This window comes from Diorhabda sublineata, chromosome 1 (assembly GCF_026230105.1).
Source record: "Diorhabda sublineata isolate icDioSubl1.1 chromosome 1, icDioSubl1.1, whole genome shotgun sequence".
NCBI classification, from domain to species: domain Eukaryota; kingdom Metazoa; phylum Arthropoda; class Insecta; order Coleoptera; family Chrysomelidae; genus Diorhabda; species Diorhabda sublineata.
In genome coordinates, this window is record NC_079474.1 from 28,086,357 (window position 1) to 28,108,834 (window position 22,478).

Consider the following 22,478-nt stretch of genomic DNA (forward strand, 5'->3'; position numbering starts at 1 on the left):
GTCATAGCGTATCATATTATTTTAAAAGCTGCCATTTTTCATAAGTTTAAAAGTTTTCATAAAATTACTCCATATTATAATTAGATAATAATAGATAAGTTGATTTCTACCTTGAAACGATCTGATGTAGACGGAGAACACGTTTCATGAAGTGTTTTATACACCTTGAGATTTTGTGTAATAGTATTGGACTGCGCATTCAAAAAATGTACATAATATAACCAAATCAAAAAGAAATAAGGATTAACAAAGTTTTTGTTTTAATATCAAATAGCAATAATTAGAAAAAGTATCCTTTTTTATGCTAAAGTTGAAGGTATATATGAAAATAAATTCAGACTACTCTCTACAAAGGTGTGCTGCTAATAATCTTAAATCGGGGAAAAAGTGTTCTACTATAAGAATTTAATAATAGTACCGAATCCTACAACAATTTTGCTAGTGGACATCGCCAGTCGCTGACTAGTTCCTATGTTATTGCATCTCATCAGAGCGGTGCAACAACCTCTTTTTCGGAGTCTCTAAGCCGAAGTGATAACCAAACTAGCTACCGCTGCTATTTGGTTCGTGTAATTCAGATCAGTTTCCTCGTAAACTACTTATTACTAGTAATTTCAAGAAATCAAATCTAGCTATGGAAATTCAAGTACGAAGTTTGGCTGGTTACGAAAAAGGGTTTTATTCTGAAAATTATTCTATATTCGAATGCTACCCTTCAATATACTCCCCACCCCTCGCCACACACGCCACATACGTTTTTTCCATTGATCGAAGCAGTGCTGAAAGTCTTCTTTGGTGAGGGCCTTTGAGAGCTCTGCCGTTTTTTGCTTTACCGCTGCCATCGACTCAAATCGGGTCGCTTTCGAAGCAGAGCAGATTTTATCTTCTGAAACAAAAAAGTCGGACGGTGCCAAATCTGGTGAATACGGCAGATGTTAGAGCACTGGAGTACGCTTACTGGCCAAACACTGCTTTACAGATAGCGCCTTACGAGCAGGTGCGTTGTCCTGGTGCAAAATCGGGCTGTTTTTTACGAACTCATTTTCAGAGTCTTGCCAAAACTAACAAATAGTAAGTCTTATTGACAGTCTGACCCTCTGGAAGCCATTCAGTCATCATGATACCGTTAATGTCGATCAACAATACAAACAATAAAAACGATCAACATTGACTTGAATTTTGATTTGCTCTCTCGGCCTTCACTAAAGCGCTTACACCTCTCAAAAATACGGGAACGAGATAGAGAAATGGCGGAGTGGAGTCCAGAGGTGCACTGGACCACTTTGGTAATCACTGGTGTAGTTGAAACTTCTTTAGAAGACGTTGGAGCTATTCCCACTCATAGAGGTGAAAACTGGATATTAATATTATCTCGTATATTATGGTTCGATTTTACATAGCTGAAGTTTCGCAGTAAGATGGGTTCAGCGATTGCTTGATTATGGTCAAATGCTTTGGATGTTGGAAATTTGCTTAACTAAGTGTTTGAGGTTGGAAGAGATGAAAAATAATATATTTTTTATTAAAAAGTCATTCTTCAATTGAACCACCCAGCAGACTTGTTTCTGAATCTTTAGAAACAACAGGATCTTTATCAATATTATCAATATCAAGACACTACTACGAATTCAGTAAAATTGCTATAATTTTGATCATTTAATTTGTGCCCTTTTCATGTTTTTTAGTAAATAGAAACTTTAATAACAGATAGTTTAAGCTGATTTAGTTTCAACAACTTATTACTAACGGTTTATAGTAAATAACTTTTTGTGTCAGTTAGTATAGTTACCACAAATTAATCCTCGGTATGTTATTAACAATTTCATTTTATTAGTGCTTTACTCTCACTTTGATGGGTAGCTGTTAATTATGTTCTTCCTTTTCTTGAATATCTTGTGGCTGATTTGCATTATTATTCTCTATGATGAGGTGTTCTGCCGATGTTATATTTCTTATTTGTCTGTTCAGCCTTCCGCATTCCGTAGTTGTTAGATTGTCCATTTCTACTACAATTTAATAGGGCTATATTTCTTCTGGATCTCCGCGTAGATAAATAAATTCTCCGGTTTACATGTTGTTCGTATATTTATAGCCAATTTCGAAAAAGTGCGGAAAGCTTATCAAAATATAATAGTCAAGTAAATTAAATTTAAAAAAATATATAACTTGAATAAATTGATTTTGAATGCGATTTAGAAGTTACTTGCTGAAACTCATCTATCTAATATGAATGAATAAAAGCATAGGATACCAAGGTTAATAATACATGAAAAACAATTATTTATAGCTTGTGGAAACGAGACAATTATTCTAAAAATATATCATATTTTGGGATCCCGCGATATTCATTTCATGTAAAGTTATCAGTTTATTAAATATTGTCTCTGCTACTTTTTGTTAAGCATAACAAGTTTTGATTATTGTCACTGCTACTGTTTTATCAATAACAAATTATAATTATAGTCTTTTGAGCTTTAATTATGGATCGCATTACTTAGCTACTTGCATTTAAGCATGATTTATATCATATTTTCTGTTTGATTTGAATTTTGAGATACTCAAAAAACCATATTTTGCATCATACAAAGCCACTAATCGACACAAGCAATTATATAAGAGGCAACAAGAATTTTTACTTGTCGCGAAGTTTCGTCCTCAAAGAATTGCTGCTAGACGTGCCAGAAAACTTCTTTATGTAGATTATAACGATGATGTTGTATGGTTGGATGAAAAAGATGTTGACACAACTAATGTTCCCGACATTAGCAACTCCAACGAAAACGAATCGGGGGGAGTCTCAAATTGGACCAGCTGTAACAAGGACGTGGGGGAGGGGAAAAAATCATGAAATTCATGTGATGTAATTTATGGATGACCCCTTCCCGATATTTCGTTTTTCAATGTAGAGAGAGAGTTTCGTTGGATTTTTTGTGAATGGAATAGGGGCATTATTCTTGTGGGATGAGAAATATTTTAAGTTTGGCTCTGATGCAGAGAAAATTTTTCGACGATCGAAAAGGTAGGATTTAGGAAAGACGATGGTGAAAGTTTCCTCTTGGGCTTTGAGAAAATTATACAACCATCTATTAGTAGGAGTGACAATGGCGATTTTGACAAGGGAGCTATTTTATTCATTGGTGTAACTCGAGCTTGTGGGTAATTTGGACGGCTTGGAATGGAGGTTCGTTTTTTTGGAAATAGAGCGAATTTTGTTATTTCAAATGGGTCGCCTTTGTTTTTTACCCTCAGCTTTCATAAATTCGGAGGATAATACATTTTGTAACATCTCTAACAGCTCGATTTTCCTTACTACTGTGATAATCCCATCTTTTAATTCCTATTTCCATCTTTTATTCATACTCCTATTAATTAATACTAGATATTATATGTCTTTTAGAGCCTAGAACCCGGAAATGTCAACAGGCTTTTAAAACTTAGTCAGGAAAATAAGATACAGTTGAAAATGTCACAAATCACCTATTTATTTTCAGAGCTCAAAATTAAATTTAGTCGTCATAAATTTATAGTATGTACCTAACAAAACAGAATCTTAAAGTTCTGAGACCATCTTAGTATTCTAGTAGTAACATTTATAACTCAATTATAATTGTTTTGTATTAACTTTTATAGACAGTCAGTCACAGATTTTTTTCAAAAGCTTTGGTTCGTACTGTATTGGTGGCGAAAATTATAAATGTTTAAATTTAACGTACATTTAAAAACCGAGAATAAATTACTTGAATATAAATCTGAAAGTGCTTCGTCTCCACTATTTTCTCCGTTTACTTTATGCTCCCTAACTTACAGTAAAGTAACTTAGTAAAGTTAGAAAAGTTAGAAAAGTTATTCTTTTGTACAACTGGACATATATACTATATGATTTATTTAATATATAAATATATATAATATATATAAGTATATGTAATATACAAAAGATAAGTTGAGAAACTTACAAGATGTATCGCAGGATTCATGATGATTGTATCCTAACATAGTTTATTCGAGTTAGTTGAAAAATAGAAAACAGGTCAACGTTATTTTTCCACCTTGTAAATATCTACAGCTGTTCGTTACTGATGGTCGCCTTGAGTTAATTCGTAAAACGTTATAAATAATTTCTGTCAGTGTAATAAAATAGCATTGAGATGATAATTCATTAATAACATAACTGATCTTCTAAATGTAGACAAAATTAGGTTAGGGTCAACCTAATATATTCAACCGAATGATTTCCACGTAATAATCGTTTGTTGTAAATAAAATTATGATGTTGTAGAGGTAAATATCAAATACAAATAATTTTTTATTGTATAACCGGCAGACATTTCAAAACTAAATAGACTCAAACCAAAACTTGACAACTATGAGTAGTTTCAATAGTCTAAACATTCCGCTAACTAGTCATATACTTTAAGTGTTCTCATTATTGATCCTGTGTTCTTTAGTTTTCTTGAAACTTGGTAAAACCTATTCATCAGTGAAATATCCGATGATTGGGAGTAATAAAGCCGCAAGTTTGTCGGCCTTTTCGCCTAGTCCATATACCCAACAGCGCATAGAGCTATATTGTTTTGTTATAATTCATTCTCTCTTAAAACATCTAAATTTACACATAAACATACTAATCGAGTACCGCGCCAAAAGAAATCACGTAATATCAAAAAATCATTCAAATCCTAGCTCTGCAGAGGAAAATTTTTCCTATATGAAGGTCATTTTTCAAACAAAACCACAAAAATTGCCCTATTATTTCTATTATTTTATTGAAATAATTATTTTTGTTTATGTTCTAGATATAACACATGATAATGATATATGAGCCCTTAAAATTGAGAAATTAAACTCTCTAGTGAAACAAAAAAACACTGTTTATTTCTCTACAATAACTTCACAAACCCCGTGTTGATTTTCTCATTTTCTAGAAATATGTGTTTGAACGATTTTGTATCTATTTGTATCTCGTATAAGTTTATATACGTACACAACTAATACATTATTTTGAAAATTCCAAATAAAAACTAATTAAAGAAGTCGCTTTTAAGACCTTGTCAACTCCCACAATCAAGTTTTGTTATGTTGATTACTGGAAAACCGATTTCAACCCCAAGGGATCTATATCAACCTCTTTTGCTATCCCCGTATTTCAATCATCTTTTTTTTCTCGGATAATTTCAAGCATTTCATTACATGTTTGTTTTGTTATTTTTTAGTACATGTGTGAAATAAGCTACTTTCTTAGGTAAAAATGAGTGTAAAATCTATCATTTTTATAAGTAGTCGTAGGAAAAATTATATTTTGTTTTCACAACAAAATTTTACACGTATTGCATTGAGTTATTCGTTTTAATTAGACAGTATAATTCCAAATAAAAATTTTGCCATTGGTTCGATGACAGTGTACTTCCGGGTTCAACGGAGCAATTCAACAGCTTTCACGCGGGTGGCGCTAACGTCACCAGGCGTCTATAAAAATAAAGAGGTAAAACGACGCTTTTCGGGCGCCGGAAAAATCCATTAGAGATGTTAAGAATGTAATAATATTCATAAAAATTCTATATTATTTTCCGAAATAGATACGTCATTTTTTTCTTTAATTTTAAGTTTGATAAATGTATTCAATTGATAGAATGTGGATGTTTTTGAAAATTTAATGAGTTTTAAGAAAAATAATAACATATTTAGATTATTATGATGTTAATTTTTCGGATGTATAAACTGACCAGTAGGTATTCGTAAATCTAGTTTATGTATTCATATTTTTAATACCTTATTTAACCCCCGTCGGGGTGGAATATCCAAAAATTCTCTCTTAGTGAGAGATTACGATCATGATTTAGCTTAGTATTTCGAATGTACGATAATGAATTGCTGTTTTTTTTTATTACATGGCCTCATTCAAATAATAAAAACTTTGTATAGTTTCAATGGTAACATTTTCCTATCAATGTGTCAACAAACAAGTCTATCGAAATGTGACAACCTTATTAATTTAAAATTCTTATTAGAAATATTTGCGTAATATATAAAATTATCATCTTCTAACATGACACTCATTGGTTTTTATTTCATGCCTTTTTCTATGTCCTGGTTTGGTTTAAACTTAATGCATCGCTTTGGTTGAACTTTTTTTACCACCTTACAAATCTGACAACAATGTAAATGTTACGATATCGACAAAAAAACAAAAAAGTTGTAAACTAAAGTTTCTAATATAATTGAAGCAAGCCATATATACTGAGAATTTTATTCTTCTTCAGAAACCAAATAAGAGAAATTCAAAAAAATAAATGAGCACAAAATGATTTGAATAATAGTTGCTGATGATTTCAGAGTTGATAAATATTTTGACGAAGGCTCGTGCGCCAATTCCTACAAGTGAAAAAAAAAAGTTACTTTACCCATGAGTTTCATATAAAAAATTTCCTACGTCCGTCCTACTTAAAAAAATTCGACAAAACTTTTATCAATTTTTATTTTGTAATAGTAATATTAAAAGTACAACTTTGAGCATTATTAATTTGAAGTGAAGAAGAACTATTGGTACTTGAATTGGCAAAATTTTACGAGTTCAAAGAAATAACACCGTCTACAGTTGAATTAGTACTTATTGGATTGTTGGTAGGATCGTAGGAACATTTACAATGTTGATTGAAGTCGAACTAGTTGTTCCCGTCAAAATTTTCACTGCGGAATCCATTTTGTTTTTTATTGAATCGTCTACGTAACTAACCCTCGGCAACTGTGTTGGATTTCCACGCACCTTGCTCCTTTAGTTGAATTATATCATCACCGGAATCCACTAATAGAGACGTCGAAGAGCGTCGAAATGTATGCCCACTGTAGTTTTTTGGATTAAATAATTTTATAATTGCGTTAAAAAATGACATGTTACGGCACGTTTTTAACGCAAAAGCGTGAAAAATGGAACCGCTACGGATCTTTTTTTCACGTTTTTTGGCGGATTAAGGAATTAAATTCTTTATGAATGCAAATGAATGAAAAAAAAAAAAACGTGAATATTATAACGGACGTAGTAAACACATAGGTACAAAAAGGTGAAGTGAGTCATAACGGTCATATCAATTAACTTCATTTTTTATAAAGCAGAATGTTCTATTCTTATGGATTTTTGTCGTATATAAAAGGATTTTTGTATAAGTGACACTGTTAATTAATGACAATCAGTGTTAACGTGATAATTTACATTGAAGCGTATTAAAAATATTTTTATTCACGACTGTTGAATAATGTACCCATTATACGTCTGCTTGCTCAACCTTAATAATAACCATTGAATACGGCAGTGATTGATAAATCATCAATCACTGATGTCAGATGCTTTCTTCATTTAGCTATTGTATTGTTTTGTTACAAAAAATCGGTTTTTATGATTTTATCACGTAAAACACTACTAAATAGTTTCAATCGAGTTCTGTACATGTAAAAAAATTTCGACTCGAAACCGGGAGCTCTATTTTTGAAGGTATGGAACATCAACACTGAGCTGTCAGCGACATGAATGTATTTGACGTATATCTGTGTCTTAACGTACTATGATTTGTGAATCAATTTATAAATTGAAATAGCTTTTGAAACAAAATGAATTTGATTCAAAACTGTCAACATTATTATGTGTTTTAATATTTTATGTAAAATTATGTGCATCATATTGTAAGATTAGATACCCAATATTTGTTAAACTAGCACATAAATTTTGTGTTGATTATTATGGAAATATTATATGATTATTATAATTTTCGAAAACTATGTACTATGTTTAAATTAACAATAATATAACGTATGGTATATTTGTTAGAATAAAATAATAGTGGTTCTAAAAATGTAACAAAATTTTCCCACAAGGAAACTTCAACACATATAATTTGTAGTCGTGGATAAAGTTTAGTATTCTATTCGCGTATAATGAGACATAATATACTCGGTGATTTATGTAAGCTTTACCTCGTGTTAATAACCTCTATTATACACTGGTGAATAATATATCTACTATTGACACAAATTTGTGATTATTTGAATACGAATTTTGAGGTTTAAAAATAATCATTATTATATCTCGTTAACTTGCTACAACTGAATATTAAATTATAAAACGTAAATAGAACAGTAAAATGTACCTGCCTTTAAGGGCTTTTGGTTTAAACAGGGTACCAGACGTGAACTGAGCCCTTCTTGTACCCCATTCGTTTTTTTTTCTGGAAAACGAAATTTCAAAGCAAAAACCATATAGGAAAATATATGAAATATATATATATATATATATATATATATATATATATATATATATATATATATATTAGTTTACTGTCGATAGAATTTATATTTTTGCAAATATAAATATTTTCTCAAACTGCAATTTAAACCTTTGTTATTTTAGACCTTAGTCGAAAATTTTTCTATTAATTATTGTAATTTAAAACAATATAATAAGCATCAAGGACCTTAATAAGTTTACCGATCAACAGCAATGCCAGCAAACCCATCATCTTGAAGAGTATACAAATTTGAAATTAATATTTGATTCAATTAAAGAGGTCCAAACAAGTACGGGAATATTTGTTCTGAATTTTTATAGAATAGAAAATTATTTCATATACACACTTATAATAAGCAGAAAACATCTAAATTGTGTAGGTTAACTTAATCGAAAAATATTTATATTGATTAGATTATCAATTCTTATAGAGAAGTTTTTTCAACGATATACGTAAATCCTCTAATATGTCAAATTTCGAAAAAATTATGTTTGGAACCCGGAAAAATACAAAAATGGTGCTGCCTTGTTACCATTTATGAAATGGAGAAGTTGTTAATGCCGTCTAAAAAATATATTCACAAATTTCCATTGTTTTCATGAGACTAATTTCTGCTTATTAAAGTCTTATTTTTTCAAATTAACTTAGATTTACTGCTACTTTTTGACATAAATATTAATACTTGCCTTGATGTATCAAATTCTATATTATTAAGGAAGTATAATCACATACTAGTATTAGTAAACATCATTTGAAAACAAGTTCCACTATTCAAGAGATTCAAAAAAATTTATTAAAATATGTCGTATGAGTAGAGTGAACCGATAATAATGCCACTTCAACACGTATAAAATTAAACTACATATTTTTTTACATTCATAAGTTTATTTATACATCAAGGATGTCCAGTAGGTAATTACTTCCTAATCAATAATAAACTCAAGGTAATTAAATAACTAACCTTAAACTATATTCCGCTGGAATACATAACTTCTTTTTGCGTTTGATTTTATACATATTTTTGCGATGATTAGAAAAAGTCACCTCCAACAAAAGTATGTGGTTCACTAATTTATAACGTTTAATGTATAATTTGGAACATTTCCAAAAGGCAAAATCGTTTGATCTACATTTTTGGTTTTTTAAACAGTTAAATTTTCTGGGAAAATATTAATTCCTAAAATACAAAATTGCGCACTAAAGTCTTTACCTCTACCACGTTGACTGTTGGTCATTAAAAGCAGATTATTTAAAAAGATCGATTACATTAAAATCCGGTCCGCAGTAGCCTAGTGGGGATTATGTTAGCTCTAAAATCATGTACACTGCAGTCGAATACCTTACACAAATAAATAAATAACATTTTAGAGACGCAATCGTTTAAATAAGCGGATAAAACTTGAACTAATACTATTTCTTGCTCTACAAAAACAGGTATATTTATTTTAGTTTCCTAATCTGTGTATGAAGATTGCTTCATCGGCTTGTTTATATAATGCGGTGACTTAACATTCCACAAGCATTGGAGTTGAACTCAGACTTCAGTTAAGAAATAGATCCACTAGAGTAAATGACTTGCTAATCCAATTGACATAAATACACTTTTCAAGGAATGTTAGTCAAATGTACGTTACCATTATACAGAAAATTAATTAGTCAATTGTTGTTGCGAGATAACAGAGGATATGATAGGTCAGTGCAAGGTCGGTCGTCGGCAACTACACTTGCAGATAGTTGATTTTTGAGACTACAAGCTCTACGAAGAAGACATTTATCGGAAAGAGTTAGCTTAAGCTCGAAATATAAAAGTAAATTTTCAAACTATTTGCGTTACTACCGTCACAAAAACTTACAATACCGGCTAGGCTCTGCTGGTATTTAGCTGACCATTTCCCTCTTATAGTTATTCACATAAAAGTAAATAAGTAACATTAATCTTGAACTATTTTGGTTTTATTTCAATTATAATATTAAGGTTTTACTTTGTTGAAATTTTTAACCATCGCTTTATAAAATTTATATTTTGGATCTAAACTACTAAAAAAATAATTCAAACAAACATCGTACATATCAATTATTATCAACCAACGAGAAATAAATTGGCTTCTAGTACTCTAAAGGGAGAATATTTGGATCCCAAAAAAAAAACAACGAAATTAAAGAAACATGAAGAAGAATGCTCGATTGTCGATAATATTAGAAATAAGGGCAGATGTCTTGAGACACGAAATAAGAAGTAGAATATACCACCGTATACTTGCTTTTATCAGAAAAAGAATCTTAGTCTTGTAAAAACAACAGTAAAACATAGTAATAATAAACCAGATTAAACATATATAAGTAAAAGTAAATAACAATAATAACAGTATGAAAACATCACACCTCAACGTATGAGGTGTAAAATAGTTCATCCATTAGATCTGAGGCAAACAGTGTATCCATTTTGACTTGTCAGTCTGCTACTATAGTCACTTTAGTGGTAACGTATTAATAGTGTTGGTAGTAAAATTTATTCTCAATATTAAATTTTGAATCATAATTGAAAAAGAAGGTTCGTTCAAACCCATCAATAAAACCGACCTTGGTACAGTGACGATTCTACGCAATAGAGATTACGTGCAGTTATAATTATACAAACGATTCTATTTTGTAATTGAACTGACTTAGGTATCGTTTGTGAACCATTTCCGGGACGGTCTTTTCGATATTTGGTTGATAGCAAGTACTGTTACCAGAACCGTGCATAACCGGAGAGTGCATAGAAAATACAAATTAAACGCTTTCAATAACCATTGCAAGAGCAGTCCAGATTAGCAGTTTGTAATAAACCTAGAACCAAACAAGTTTCTTCTTCTTCTTCTTCTTCGTATTACGCGTAGTCGCCTGTTTTATCTTCGACATCCTTAACTCATATCCTGCTTTAAGGTTGTCGCTCCATCTTTTTCTAGGTCGTCCGGTACTCCTTCGCTCCAATGGGGATTTATCGCGCGCTATCTTCACCAGTCTGTTTTTATCCGTACGACTTATGTGCTCGTTCCATTCTTTCTTTCTTGATAGAACCTATTCGTTGACGTCATCTATTTTGCACAATCTTCTGATGTTTTCACTTCTTTCCCTGTCCAGTAGGGTTTTTCCGGCTATCTTGCGTAGCACTTTCATCTCTGCTGTTTCCATCATTCTTTTGGTTTTTGCCGTTTCTGGCCGTGGCTTTGCGGTGTAAGTCATTATGGGTCTAACCGCGGCCTTGTATATTCTCGATTTGGCCTCTATTCCGATATGTTTATTTCGCCATATGGTTTCGTTTAAACATGCTGCTATTCTTAAGGCTTTGGTTGTTTGCTCTCTTACTTACGTCTCCAAATCCTGAAATCTCGTTTCCTAAGTATTTGAATTTCATTTCTTGCCAAACCTAGCCTAACCAAACAAGTTTATGAAATAATAAAATCTATGTTAAAGATTTAACTTTGTTATAAGCGATTTAACTGAATCAGTTGAGAATGTGGATAAGTCGGGATACTTTTCGGCCAGAAAAACCACATGAATATTACCAAACTCGTATATTCAAACATACCGTGTGATTACTGAAACAATGTACGAAGAAAAAGACCTGAAAATTTCCCTACGGCTATCTTCTTTATCGTGACAAAGTGCCGTGTCACAAGTCCGTTTTCTTTCCACATTGTCCACATTCGCCTTAATTATCAGATTTCTAAAAATTACAAAAAATGTTTTAATACAATTCCTGACATTAATAATGGCACGACAGAGTCGTAGCCATTCCGTAAAACGGCTTCCAAAAATACTTCTAGGTATGGATTTATCAATAGGATAAGTTCATTGTTACCGAAGGGACTATGAAAATTACTCGTTCAGAAAAGCGATGTGAAAATATTGAAAAAGTCTTATCTTCTAATCCACACATTCGTATAAATGTTACTTGGAGCAGAGTCGATGGGGATAAAAATGTGAAACGCTCTTTCGTCGCTTCGTAACGGTTTGACACCAAAGCTCAGATTCGGATTGCCTCGAGTTTTTATATCGGGGTATGTTCCACTTGCTCCCGGCAACATGAGTGAAGAAAATAAAATACTCCAAGGGTCATTATGGTGATGACCAATACGCTGAAGTCAGTTGAACAGATTTTACTTGCCCTCCTGGATTGGTAACCTAGGTGCGAGAGCCGTTTTTTGTTCAACCTCCGATAGGTTATAAATAAAAGACAAGTTCACATGAAACTATAATTTTATTACCAAAATATTGAGACATTTGTCATATCTGTGGACAAGCTTTTCAATACCCTCTTCAATGAAAGTTGACGTTAATGTAGCCTAACCGTTCAGTAACAATAGAGTACAAAACAGAATTTGGAACTTCTGGAAATTCCGTAGACAAAGCAGTAATGGTGAATCTGCGTTTTTCTTTAAACATTCTGTCAACTCGTTGAACCAGGTTATCTGGAACGACAGATTTGCGTTCTTGGCCCCCTTTATCATGCACATCATTACGGCCGTCTTTAAACTTTCGACACCATTTACGCACAACACCAATACTCATGAAGTTTTCCCCATACACACGATTCATTTTCCGAAGGATTTCTGCAGCACTATCGCCTTCAGCCTGAAGAAAACGAATCACATTTCGAAATTCACACTTGGCGGGAGCATCAATAATGGCGGACATGTTTACGTGGCTGTAGCACAACGCCGACTGACACCTGACTGTCAACATTGGCGGAGTGTGTAGTGCGAGAACTTCGCAATTGTCTACTGCGCATGCCCACTTTCTTCTGCCCGCATAGCGTCTGCACGGAGCGATCGGAGGTAGAAAAAAAAACGGCCCCCTATTTTCTGCTAATGTTCCTTAAGCGGCCCCTAAACTCTACATAATATTGTACAATATATTTTTTTGTACAATAAGATTGAAAGGCGCTTAGAATCCAAACGATCAATTAAATTGCACAATAAACAATCTGCTGCGCAATGTTTTCGTGTTTAGTCGAAGAATAGTGTTGATCCCGCGTGCACTGTGCGTAAAGGAACATTTAGCTGCTGCTTTAGTTGTGTTGACCCTACACAATGCAATGGAACAATATGGTGCAATAAAAATTAAACTCACTCAAACTTTTGTTCAACCATTGTGCAATCTTCAATATTAACCCTAAACGTCACAATTCGTAATATTGCGCAATAAAATTGTGAGGTACGGAGTCGTATAAGAAAGCGAAACAACGGTTAACACAATTTTCTTCATTGAAAATCTGCTCCAGGTTTTATCTTTGCTGTAAATTGCGTGGTGGACGGTATGCTGGTTCTTCGAGAACGCATATCTTGAAAGTTTTTATCAAAAATTATATCTTAGACATACTTTTGTAAAAGTTTGGAATTTCCATATCAAGTCGAGTTACTTGCAAAAATATTTATCAATGATAAGGTTCTGGAAATAATGATGAAATAAAACTTGTGTAATCTATTCTCCCGACTATATACCGTCAGAAATATTGAATTACATTTCCCTGTAAACGTTACAACTAGTAGGGTTTTTTCATGTTCGTTACATGTAAAATACAATTTCATTAACAAAATAAATGACCGTTTATTACCTTCTATTTCTCAACAAATAATCAATGTGTATTTCTTATTTACGCCGACAAATGAAGAATTTTAACGCCATTCAATTACTACAGTCACCATTAACTGTTTGCATATAATAATGATGCTCTTCTCTATGATGTTTGTCACGGCCGCTAGCACGACGTCGAGTACATTTATTACGAACTCTTGTCTCATGCCTATCTCAATACGAAGTACTTGAGTGAATTGTATAATATGCATTATGAATAATTTTTATACATTATAACCGTAAACAATATTACTTGTGCCGGTCAAGACCACACATATTCTAATAGCTTGTGCAAGAAAAATTGAAAAGAACTCTCTAAGTATATATGTATACCTAATATTAAATTTGAATTTCTATTATGCAAATTAAAATATATTGAAAAGTTGATAGTTTTTTATAAGAAACACTTATAAACACTATAAGAAAACTATTTTATGTACTGAAAGTTTACCTTCAGTCTCTGATGACGATCTCATGGTTATCGAAATGACCGTTAAGATGCGCGTCCATTTGAGAGCCTTGTGTCGAGAGTTACTCTCAACAAATTATCCATTTGATAAAAAATGATCTAGTGTGGTTATCTCGTGAGTGTCTCTAGGGAAACATGCATGTGCGTTTTCTGAAAGTTCTCTCAGAACTGTGTCCACTATGCTTCTGCTAATAAGTTAAAAAACGTAAAATTTTGTCTAAACTAAAACTTGCAGCTGCACTACTAGTTCGGCAGGCAAATGTTAAGTGACAGATCTGCTCTAATTCAGTGGCTCCAAATTGAAAATTCTCAAGAATTTTGGAGTTTTTTGAGAAAAACCGAAGCATTTAAATCTTTTCTTTTTCGTCTTTTCTAGTTTCACACATAAATAAAACTAAGATATCTGATTTCGTAAATTATGTATGTATTCAACCATCTTCGTATTCCATAATACTTCATTAATTTCATATTGTAGGACCAGTTTTTATTTGATGATATTTTCTTACCGACTCCCAAAAAATCACTCCCACTATTTTAATGCAGTTCGAATTTCGCGAGCTTCTCTCCACTAGTAAAGAAACGACATATACACTTGAGAACATCTCCACAAGTCTAGTCGCCGATAGCCGCGAGACAATCTCAGATATTTACCCTCGAGAGTGTGATCATTTTTTTGAAACAGTCTCGACAGCAGCTCCCAAGAGTATTAGTCTCAGATGGACACGCATTTTTGTAGTGGTGTAGTGGTAGTGTGAACAGTGTGTTGGATATAGGTACTTCTACTGTATAACTAAATTATGAGAGAGAGATGATGATGGGACATTTTTTTAAGGAGTATGGAAGTTACAAGGAATGACGCTGATATAGGAAAAACTTCCTCTGTCAAGATAGGATTGTAGGAGGGTAGTGTAGTATAGCCTGAAATAATAGGAGCAAAAAAATACTATACGAATACTAATGATCGAAAAATTAGGATTTAGAAGCAGGTTTTACCTAATGGTGAATCTTCTACATAAAAGTTTTCTCTTAAGTTTTGGCAAAATAGGTGACCTAAATAGTAGGAAGGGTGTTTTTGGCAAGGGAATTGTTTGATTCAATGGTGCGAATAATGTTCGGGCTTGTAGGTTATTTAATCAGCTCGAGATCTCAATATCGACATAAATGATCTTATTGGGTTCGAAACGGTTTTTATATTGGCAGTGCCTGAGGAACTAAAATATTTTTAATAAACGCTTCTACCAGGAGTATGCGACAGGATCATATGACCTAGTCATACACCCTATATGCTAAAAGTAGATTTATATAAGGTCCTGTACACTGAAAAATTTTCCAAACAAGATTAAAGAAAAATAAATAAACAACAGAAATTATATATCAACAAAGTTAAATTTAACACCATCGACTCCACCACGGGTCCACAGGGGTCTACGTTGGGCGTGGCAAAAAAGGGAATCCACAAACGTAAGCGGGGGTCCATGAAAATATATTTGGTTTTGATAGTCAAGAACTAAAAGATTGGCTTGACTTCTCCTATCAATATAAGCAGATAATACTGTTACTTATAAAAACTTCCATATTCAGTACAACGCATCGACACTTGCCGTTTCCACGCCGGCCGTCATCCCGTCCACAACGTTCAGAGATGCAAATTAATACGGCTTGTTGTGTATGTACTTGCAATCTTGCATGAACTTATTTGATTTTTCACCAATATAAATACGAATGTAAAGGATAAACGTTACTCATCAGTTTCGGAAATTTCATAAAGCAAAGTGAATCGATATTAGTGCTGTTTCCAGATTATTGAAAAGAAAAGTCCTATCGTAGGTAGAATGCCTTGGGAAAGATATTCAGACATACGTTCAACATTTGATTGCCCTGTATGATGATTTCAAAATCAGATTTGAAGATATTCTGAAGGAATTACCACCATGGTAGCAGGTAGAAATACCCCAAAAATACTCTAGACTGTTGGGATTCTGCAAAAGCTTCTGATTGCGTTTCCCTCGCCACATCTTGTTGAAAAAAGTTTTAGAGCCGTTCAAAACTTATTAACAAAAAAAGTAGCAGATTGAATATCACAGAACGGGGAGATTTGTGGCTATTCCTTCCAAAATCAAGACAAATATTGATCATTTACTGTCAATTATTCTTCAAGTACATCCCTCTCATTAAAATTCTATATTTTTTGTAATTAACATTGTAGAAGTTACATTACATGATAAGTGTTTAATTTTGATTATACTACGACTGTTAAAAAGAATTAATAGTGTAATAATTTATATATTCGAATAAATACCTACACAAGAAAATATACTAAATTTATTTTTACCAGTCCTATTAGGAATTTTTCAAATAAAATGTGTAAGAATTGATTGGTTTGTGTCCTGTGAGTAACTGTAGATTTCAAAAAAGTAAAGTTGGATGGCAATAGGCGAATTTCGCCTTTTTATTTTCATTGAAAATTTGTTCAGTTCATTTCATTTTCAGATAATTAACCTTATCAAGCAAACAATTCTAACCTTTTTTTTTCGAAAACTATAAATTCGTCGATGAAACTCAGTCACAACGCAAGTTTACACTTTTACGAGATTTGGAAATTGGTAGTAACAGGCCATTCATAAATTACGTCCTTATCATAGGTTGTCACAATTTTATGATCTCCCCTTTCTGATGTGACGTCAAACATTTTTAAATTTATAAATATATTTAAAAATAATCGAGAGAAAACAGTTATTTTAATTTTTTACTTATATTTTTATTAAATAACCTAATAAAATCAACATAGTCCAATATTTAATTATATTCAATTAATTATTAATAGTAGATATGTGACATCACAAAAATTTTAACTCCTCCCTCCCTCTTAATGTGTGATATATGTAATATATGGATGACCCCTCAAGTAGCAAGGGGGTCCACCGGATCCAGCAAAATTTTCAAATTGGTCTATGAAACAAAAAAGTTTGGGAACCAATAGGATATTCCAGCTATGTTTGATTGCTTGGCAATCAAAAAGTAACAAAAAAATAATACCAAACCGATAAACTTGTAAATATCTCTATTGAAAGTTAGAAGAAGAAAATTGTGTTTTAATAATAAGCTAATGTAATATGTTTACAAGGAGGGTGTTGAGTGTTTGTTATAGAAAACACTGAAGCGTTACAAAAATTTTGTGATAAAGAATAAGTGAGGGTTGCATCCTCCATCCTTAGGTATAAGAGAAGTCAGGGTAGTTGTGAACACAAGAGTTTGTAATCAATCTTATTCGATCATTAAACAATGCTTAAGAAACAAAATACGAGTATGAATCAATTCCACAATTTTCTGTTATGATTGTACTAAATTTAAAAAAAATTATATTGTTGAACAGAGAATTAAAATCCTTTTCACTGCCACACGACCCTCTTTCTTATTTAAAATTGTCGACGGGGTGCTTATAATTCAAAGAGGTGCTGGAGGAGGATAATATTTTCATACTGTAAATTGTTAATTTAAGACTATTGATGATTATAGAAGAAATTCAAACCCGTAAAAGTGATGCCAAAAATGTATTAACCAAGGTGAGTGATACTTTGAAAACGTAGTTATTTGTATGTTTCCGAAGTTTTCGTATGCATTTCTAACTTTCTTAATAAGAAATAATAAGTATTTGTCGCCAATAAGTTTTATGTAATTGCTTGCTTATTAACTGTTATTGTATTTTGGATAGGAGATTATTTTTTTTTTATTTGTACTATGACCAGAATTATTCTGTTCAATAATACAAAATCAATAAATTTCATAACAATATAAAAGACAAAATATTCAAGTGAAGTATTTTAAGACAATAATGTTTGAAAAATTTATTTTCATATGGTGTTATTCTACTGAAAATTCTAATTTTAGCTCGTTCAACAATCCAATATTTACTTGGTAAACTGTACATTGTTTACGATAGGGTATATTCTAAAATTATTATTTGATTAATGGATTTATTTAATACCTGTTCATTGTTATAGGTGATAAAACTACTATTTTGTTCAATGTTCAAGGCTACTCCAAAAAGTTCTAGACTTTAAAATGTCTAGTTTCAACTACGCTATGTAAATATTCTGAAAAATATATTTTTATCATTAAATTCTCGGTAATCTAATATTTGTAATAGTAATTTCTACTCATCGTAAAGTAATAGCAAATAAGGCTTACATTAGTTGAATATAAACCATTGAAACCGTTATCAATGGTTAAATTATCAACATTCTTTGCACCATTATTCGTAATTTTGAGACGAAACAGTAGGTAAACATGGTTTTTATGGCAATTTGTTTGAAATAGACTCGGATGCAACATATGGATATAATTTATCATCCAAAGAGACCATTTCAAGCATAAATCAGTAATAACGATGTTGACACATTATAAATTGTGTAAAATTACATCTTTCATAACTGCTAATCTAAGAAAAAAAACTTACACCGGCGTTTTCTTTTTGTCGTGATTATTGAATAACAATTGCAATTATTGTCAATTAGAAAGAATGATATAAATTTCTTATGAGGAATAAAAGAAAAAATTTTCAGAAACAGTATAAAGAATGTCACCTTTCTCTTCTCAACATTTTTAAACGCACTCAACTTATTTATTAATAAGAAACAGAAAATATATATACAGTGTCAACATAACAACTTATATTAAATAAATTTGTAAAATAAATATCGATGAAAAAATATTGTCTACCCGCGACGTTTAACAAACCTGGATTGGAATTTTCTTCTTTTTTTTCAAAATTTATTGAATGCCCATCTGCTTAACAACTTAACACTGATTAAAAGATTAACTGCCAGGGTTTTAGGATGTTTTCTAGTCGTTTTATATAATTCTCACTGAACTGTACATAGTTTGTTTCACTGTGGACACGCGATAAATATCCCTGTTTGGAACAAACCAAGGATAATTTGTAATTGCTCTTAGTACATTGGATTGAAACCGTTCAATAATTGCGATGTTCCTTAAGTTCAGAGAGGTTGAATTATAGCATTGTATGCTAGGAGCTTGTTCCGGAGGGATAATTGCGATCTAGGACCAAGCACTTAATACTATTTGCTAAACTTGTAAAATTTGTAAAAAAAAAACTTTTCCTATTCTTGGAAGTGTGGCCTTGTTGGGGCCTGTATAATTACACGTCCAAGAATAGGAAAAGTTTTTTTTACAAATTTTTCTAGCATTGAACAACGGAGCATTTGATTATGGGAGAATTCTACTACAATTATCTATTGATTTTACACATTTAACTTGCATTACTCTGCTAACTTCTTTAAGTTAGCAGTACAATCAATAATGCATGTAATTAGCATTTAAATAGCACTTGATTTTACGCATATTGTTTTTTCTGTCTTCTCATATTGTTCTGTTAACTTCAGTGACATTATTTTCACAGCCAGCAGAAATGAAATGAAAATAGAGGTTAAGTAAATGTTCTTGATTTTAGGTCTCTTCTGTTCTAAATTTAGTTTTTTAAAATAATTTTTCAAACAAAGATAAATATTGATGTTTCGACTTATTTCAGTCTTTATAAAAATATATTTGTATATGACATGAATTAAATAAATCTCACTAAACAAATCCACTGTTGCAAACTGTCAAAAGTTGTGTACATACGCCTTCCGACAGCTTCGGCCAATAGAAATGCATTTATGTTTACGATTCAATGTTTTCATTGGTAAACAGTGGAGATGATGAGTCCACGTGGACTGGCGGTTGGTTAGATATTTACTGAATTTTATACGGGAGCAAACATTATTTTTCATTTCTTAATTTGGTATGCGTACTTATGAAATATTGATTTTCCTCGCATAACCGTCTTCTGCAATAGTTATTGGAAGAACTATACCCAGTTTGTTAATACCGGTATGTTACCGGTTCTTTAGAAATGTCTTAACTTCAGTAATATACAATTTGTATTAATTAATCCTTCATCCAGAAAGTACTGACCGACTTGATTTGTGCCAATGCAAAATATTTAAACCGACCACTGTATTGTTTTTTTGAATAGTGCCCAGTTTGTCATTACCGGTGTGTTGCCGGCTTTTAAAAATTGTCTTTAGTATATTAATATTACATACGAGGACTGGCTATTAAATAATGATACTGGTTACGGAAAAGGGTTTTATTATTAAAATCATTCTACATAATGCTCCCCTTCAATATACTCCACGCCACTCACCATTCCATACGTTTTTTCCATTGATCGAAGTAGTGCTGGAGCTTAAGAGCTCTGCCATTTTTTGCTTTACCGCTTCTATCGACTTAAATCGGGTCCCTTTCATAGCAGACCTTTTTCTAACTTTTTTAACCTAGTCAGGAGTCAGATTTTTTGGCACCAACTTCACACAGACTTTTGTCACGTGTAATTCCTCGTGTCAAATTTGACATTGATATGTTGCATACATGGTTTTCGACACGAGAAAAAAAACACGTTCGTTTCAAACCTCTACTGCACAAGTGACGGAAACATGTTTTGGGACGTGCATAGACAAGATATCTAGATACCCAACGCACTACTTGTTTTTTACCCCACCTGTCTAAGGCGCCCTCTAGTCGCGCAGTCTCCTTATTTAATAACCAGAACTCGAATACTTTTTATAAACCCGAACATCACTAACAGAAGGAAAAAATTTTATAGGGAATTCAGCAAATTTTAAAAAAATTTTATCTGACAGCCTTGCATTTAAATGTCCAAATCCAAGATAGTTCTTCAATGTACGGTTCTAGAACTGATTAGTTAAATATAGTTTCAGTATAGAATCAATGGTAAGACGAATGGAATTTATAACATTGATTATATTCTCATGCCAAATTTTATATGATTCAATTCATAAAAATGGCAACATTGATTACAATTGATATATATTCAAATTCTATAAAACCTGGTGTTGTAAATATGATAAATAAAATAATAAACTGAAGATAGGAACGGTCTCTAGAATCTAGTAGTAATGATACTAATATATAAATAAACCTAAAATATATTATCTTTTTAAAATGCCGGGTCCATAAGTACATCTGTTTCTATTATCTTGATCACAGTTATTTTTAAAATATTTTCGTTGTAATATTCACAAAATAAATCAATTTATATAAAAATTTGGAATTGAGAACTAATTTTATATAGACTGAAATCAAAACAAATTCAACCGGCGTTTTTAATGAAAAGAAGAAGCAATACATGCTAGTTAAAACTACTTTTTATCAAATTAGTAATAAATCCTGATTTTATATATGCTTAGACGGTAATCATATCTCTAAACACTGACCTATATATACGTTGATATACTTGGCGGTAGGTCATTATGTACTATTTACATTACGTTGCAAAAATAATAATCAGCACTTACCTGTTAGCAGTAGTAAATAAATCCTGCGGTTTTTTTCTACTGAAACAAACTAATTGATAATCTCTCTGCGACTTGAATAAAATTTTGCACTTCACTAAATTTTTAAAATAATGATAAAAAACTTTTCTATTTACTTAAACTTTTTTATTTATCTTTAGCATTATATTTTGTTTTATCAATTATATCTTAATGTTGAATTGATTGTGTCGGGATTTGTTCATCCTTTCAACTCACCCACCACTTCCCAATGTAAATTCAGACTGAGAAATCAAGTCAAGTTGGCTGGATGCGACAGCATATTTTGCTCGATAAATGAGTGCCCCACTACAGACAACACGTGGTGGTCGATTTGTTCCTTTCGTCTTGTCCTGTACTTATACCCCTTATAGCCGGTACTGTCAAGTAAATTGTTTGATGGTTATTTTTAACCATACATTGAATATTTAATGTTTCAATTACAAATGTACATTAGTAAATCTGATAGGAATAATACATTCAATTATCATATTAACCAAAAAACATTTAGTTCCATTCTTATTAAATGTATTAGCACCTAGACTCTACGTTTGACTTTTGACCCTGTTATTAAATCTATCAGTTGACACAACAATGTTGTTTTAGTAAAAAGTTTAATTACTAATTTGGATGAACACACTGTTCAGGCTATAGTACAGGTAAAATAGGATTAAACCAGAAATTAAATTGGGCGCTTCTCATTTTTTAGATTCTCAGATGTTTTCG

The 22,478-nt window shown here is 31.8% G+C and overlaps 1 protein-coding gene across 4 annotated transcripts in view; it reads right to left on the reverse strand.

Moving 5' to 3' along the window:
• LOC130452815 (protein phosphatase 1 regulatory subunit 3B) overlaps positions 1-22,282 on the reverse strand; it is a 107,468-nt gene extending 85,186 nt beyond the window's left edge. Inside the window, exon 1 of one of the 4 annotated variants that reach the window (XM_056792295.1) lies at positions 21,738-22,282. The gene's annotated coding sequence lies outside the window, so the exon portion shown is untranslated. Of the gene's footprint in view, positions 1-8,959; positions 9,184-9,234; positions 10,834-21,737 lie in introns of those variants that run through there. The other 3 variants (XM_056792286.1, XM_056792304.1, XM_056792312.1) reach the window with 3 other exon arrangements.
• Positions 22,283-22,478: the final 196 nt, after the last annotated feature.